The following is a 4810-nucleotide window of genomic DNA, read 5'->3' as shown; positions in this document are numbered from 1 at the left end:
AGACTGTCGTTGGGCGCATTTATAGTGTCGACGCGCGAGAAGAATGCTACAGACTCCGCCCACTGGGCGTGTCACGTCAGTCATATTGAAAAGGGGCGGAACCAATAGCATTCTTGTCGCGTGGAAACACTACATTCATAATATTTTAATTGGTTTTAATCACGAACCTAACAAAGTTTTGTTCAGAAATTAGCCAATTGACGAAGCAAAAGAAGCTGGTATTTATTTAAAAAATAATTCTAATTAATTCTACGAATAAAGGATGAAGTGATGATAGGGGCAACTGGGTATCTCGATTCAAAGCATCAACACATAAACGCATGAAAGGAATAAACTTCCACTCTTTCATATATAACTTTGAATGAATAATAAACGTTTCGTATTAATATGGAATTAAATCAATTGATACTTAAATACATAACAACTAAAACAGAGTAAACGTCAGAATTAAATATAACCTTCTATCATCATGTAACTATACTCGATCCCAAACCTTTAATAATCATTTTATGACAATAAGAAATTTTACCTACTCAAATTGAATTTGAGATATTAAAAATAAATGTACCATTAGTTTAAAAGAAATTTCGAGAAAAGTAAACGTTCCTTCTCTTATATTTATTATTAATAATCAATTGTTCAACTAGTCCCTTGTCCTGTACGTATAGGAAATGTACCAAGCCCTCAGTATGCGTGAATTATTATTTAATTTATTTTAAGTTAAAACCTTTTTTTACAATGTTATCTTACAATGTCGCTTTTTACATTCGAAATAATATCGCCACGAAACGCCTATCGCAACGTCATTTTATATTCTCGGCTATCGATACTCGATATCTCGGCTTTCACCTCGCATCCCGGCCGCCGCCATGTTTTTCCGCCCTTAGAAATCATTATATGTATGCGCCTCTCTGCGTGTATTTATGTTTTATTCCTGTGTATTCGCACGCACGCGCGCGGGCGCGCGCGTGTGTGTGTGTGTATTTTTCTTGTTTTTATACAGTTTATACGCTACTCCCTAATAATACTATTATTAGAATAACCTTCTCTCTCTCTCTCTCTCTCCCTCCCTCCCGCTCCCTCGATTTCCTCACTTCGTCGCAACACCTTCGAAGATTTTCCAATCGCGAGAAAGGGGGCGTGGCGTTTCGCGGATTTCGCTCACGGTCACCCTTCCCGTTCCTTTTCGCTTTTCAGTCTTTGTTTTTGGAAAATCACGACGTCACTTATTCCCCCCTCCCACCCCCCGCCCCGCTCCACCTCACTCCTCCACCCTTTTCACGATTTTTCCGGTGCATCGCGCGATTGGCTCGAACAACGATAGAAAGACAATCCCCGTCATTGAACTCCTGCATTGGAAATTCCGTGGCATTATTTTCATTCTGTTAGAGTCGATAGAGCAATGTAATTTTCGTTTTAACCCAAAATTTCTGCGCGGCGTAGAATATTTTGATTTGATGTTGAGAATGTAAGATGGTTTCACAAGGAAGAAATTGTTGGTGAAAATGCAGCGAGAAAATAGTCGTAATGGTGACGATTGGTGGATAGGCAAACGAAAATTGGATCGAGTGAAATTAAAGGAGAGAAATTAAAGGTAGAAAAATTGTCCACCAGGAAAATCGTTTTCCTTGTTACTGATACGTAAGTTTGTCATTAGTAGAAATTTTCTCGCGATGGAAATGACACCTTTCACCGGTTAAGAATTTCATTTTCATTTGCGAAGATAAGACTTTTTCCAGAATGAGAATTTTCCAACAATGGAAGTGGTACTTTATATCTATGGAAAGTCTCATTTTCGTTCAATGGAAATTAAACAATGGAAGATGTCACCAATGTAAATAATATGTATATTATATAGATATTACTACTACGATTACTAACACTTTCCAACTACAATAAAAAGCATTCTCAATTTTCCCAATTCGTCCAATTTTCCAAATTTTTCCAGATTTTCCTATTTATCCCAATTCGTCCAATTCTCCAAATTCTTCCAGATTTTCCTGTTTTCCCATTTTCCTAATTTCCCAGGTCCTCCTGTTTTCCCATTTTCCTAATTTTTCAAATTTCCCAGGTTTTCTTGTTTTCCAAGTGTCTCAAGTTTTCCCAATTCGCCCAATTTTTCAAACTCTCCGAGGTTTTCCTGTTTTCCCATTCTCCAACTTTCCCAGGTCTTCCTGTTTTCCAAGTTTCCCCAATTTTCCTGTTTTTCTATTTTCCAAATTTCCCAGGTTTACTTGTTTTTCAAGTATCCCAAGTTTTCCCAGTTCGTCCAGTGTTCCAAATTTTTCCAGGTTTTCCTGTTTCCCATTTTCCAAATTTCCCCGCATTTCCCTGTTTTCCCATTTCCCCAATTTATCCAATTTCCCAGGGTTTTTTGTTTTCCAAATTTTCTTAAGTTTTCCCAATTCGTCCAATTTTTTCCAAAATTTTCCAGATTTTCCAGATTTTCCTGTTCTCCCGTTTTCCTAATTTTCCAAACTTCCCAGGTTTTCCCAATTTTCCTTCTAATCAGCTCCAAATCACCATTCCAGATTTTCCAGATTTTCCTGTTTTCCCGTTTTCCTAATTTTCCAAACTTCCCAGGTTTTCCCAATTTTCCTTCTAATCAGCTCCAAAGCACCATTCCAGATTTTCCAGATTTTCCAGATTTTCCTGTTTTCCCGTTTTTCTAATTTTCCAAACTTCCCAGGTTTTCCCAATTTTCCTTCTAATCAGCTTCAAAGCACCATTCCAGATTTTCCAGATTTTCCAGATTTTCCTGTTTTCCCGTTTTCCTAATTTTCCAAACGTCCCAGGTTTTCCCAATTTTCCTTCTAATCAGCTCCAAAGCACCGTATCGGACCTACCCGATTTTTATCGTGCTCCAATGCAAGAGATCGAATCGTAAACAAGTGGATCGCGTCGTTCGATGATCGCTGATCGAGCCAATTCTTCGTTAAGACGTTCAAACGCTCGACAAAAAGAAAGGATCACAATATGTGGTCTCGACTCGTGGTCAACGATTGCGCCCGAGTTCCCCCGCGATTAATTAATTAATTAGAACGATTAATGAATGGAAATCGGCGTTCGGCCGATCGGCGACGACGATAATAGTATGTAATAAGAATAATAACGATAATCGTCATTTACGGCTATTAACCTTTTCGCTCGTGATAAATCGTTTTAATTACCATCGCTTGACTATCTAGATGCAAATCTTACGATGCGCAATTAACCGCTAATTTATGCACAATCACTTTTTCACCTCCTCTCTTTCTCCCTCTCGTTTGCTCATTCTCACTCGCTCGCTCGTTCGTTCACTCAATATTATTATATTTATAATATTTATAATATTTATATTCATATATTTATATCCATTTGTATATATATATATATATATATTTCGATTTGTTTATTTATATATTTATATACTATCATTACAATAACGGTACACAATCTCGAAGATACAAAATTTACAACGTGATCTCCTCGCCATATTTTTTTTCTTTTTTTTTTTTTGTTTAATTTCTCTTTATGCTTTTTTAGTATTTTTTTTTTTTCACATTTCTGGATCGCTCCTTCTCGCGTGTCCTGTCCTTGTCGTCTCATGATTCCTATTATTACGTCGAAGAATCGTTTTTAATTTCCAACGATCGATACGTTTTTCTTTTCCTTTTTTTTTTTCTATTTTTCTTTTTTGTTGATACCTAGACAGGACGATCGACTCTCGATCTGGATCACCGGAAATTCCATAATTAATGTACGGATTTACGCTAAGTGGTTTACGATTACCCAGTAGTTCTCTTGCTTGCTTGCTCTGCTATCGCTAACCGGTACGACACACGATCCGGTGGACCATTGGACGCCATTTTTTTCCCCTCGTTCTAATATATATGATTACGGAAAGAAACTATAAAAAATAAAGGTTAACGAGATTTAAATAACATTCAAAGCAAAAGAAGGTCAGAACGTGGAATAAATCTTTAAATAATTATTTGAAACCGTTGGTTCTTGAAAATGTACTGTTCGCGAGCGAAAAGAATGCCACTCGCCACGCCCAACGTGACCCCTACGGCGGCCATTGTTGAAAACAGTAAATTCAAGGACCAATGTTCATTAAGAACTCTGCCTTGAACGATTCTTGTAAATTCTTTTAATAATAATTTAATAATCTCAAAATAAAACTCAGAAATATATTTATTGTGAAACGTACAAATGTTTCATTTTTAGAGTATTCAACGTGGAAAAGTTTCGTCGAGAAATGGATGAAAACGTGTCGCCCAATCGTCCACAGGAGGAATAAATTCTCGTTAATAAAAAGATTTTTAAAATTGCACGTCTCTCGATTCTCGTCAAATACACACTTAAACGCTACGACGTTCGCAGGCCCTACGAAGATCGTTTCCGAATGGCGACGGTTTCCCTTTGTTTTCCACGGTTTAACACGTCGATCGCTGCACCATTTATATACAATAACCAATAGGGCATTTTCACTGAGAAACTCAATAAATTATGAGATGAATAAAATGAGACGAATAGAAGAAATTTGGATTTGTGGTAGATCAGGTATATCGGGGTCGAGAAAGAATTAGCGAAGACTTTTTGTTGAAATAACTGCCTCGAAAGTAGTAGGACTTTAGTGACAGATAGAATGGTTAAAAATTTAATTCCATACGTGCCATTTCTCATCCTTCAATCCATTTTCAGTTTCCTATTTTCCATCTTCCATATCCCAATACTCCATTTCTCTCCATTTTCCATTTTCGCATTTCCCATTTTCTTCGTTTTCCCCTTCGTCCTGTTTTCCCATTTCCCATTTTCCAAATCTCCA

At 37.0% G+C, this 4810-nt stretch overlaps 1 protein-coding gene across 6 annotated transcripts in view; it reads right to left on the bottom strand.

Moving 5' to 3' along the window:
• LOC128896875 (GATA-binding factor C-like) overlaps window positions 1-4810 on the bottom strand; it is a 149703-nt gene that overhangs the window by 1288 nt on the left and 143605 nt on the right. The window lies entirely within an intron of this gene.

The sequence above is a fragment of the Hylaeus anthracinus genome, unplaced genomic scaffold, assembly GCF_026225885.1.
Source record: "Hylaeus anthracinus isolate JK02 unplaced genomic scaffold, UHH_iyHylAnth1.0_haploid 11978, whole genome shotgun sequence".
Lineage (NCBI taxonomy): Eukaryota > Metazoa > Arthropoda > Insecta > Hymenoptera > Colletidae > Hylaeus > Hylaeus anthracinus.
The sequence above is the reverse complement of the archived record's forward strand: the minus strand, read 5'-3'. Positions and strand labels throughout refer to the sequence as shown.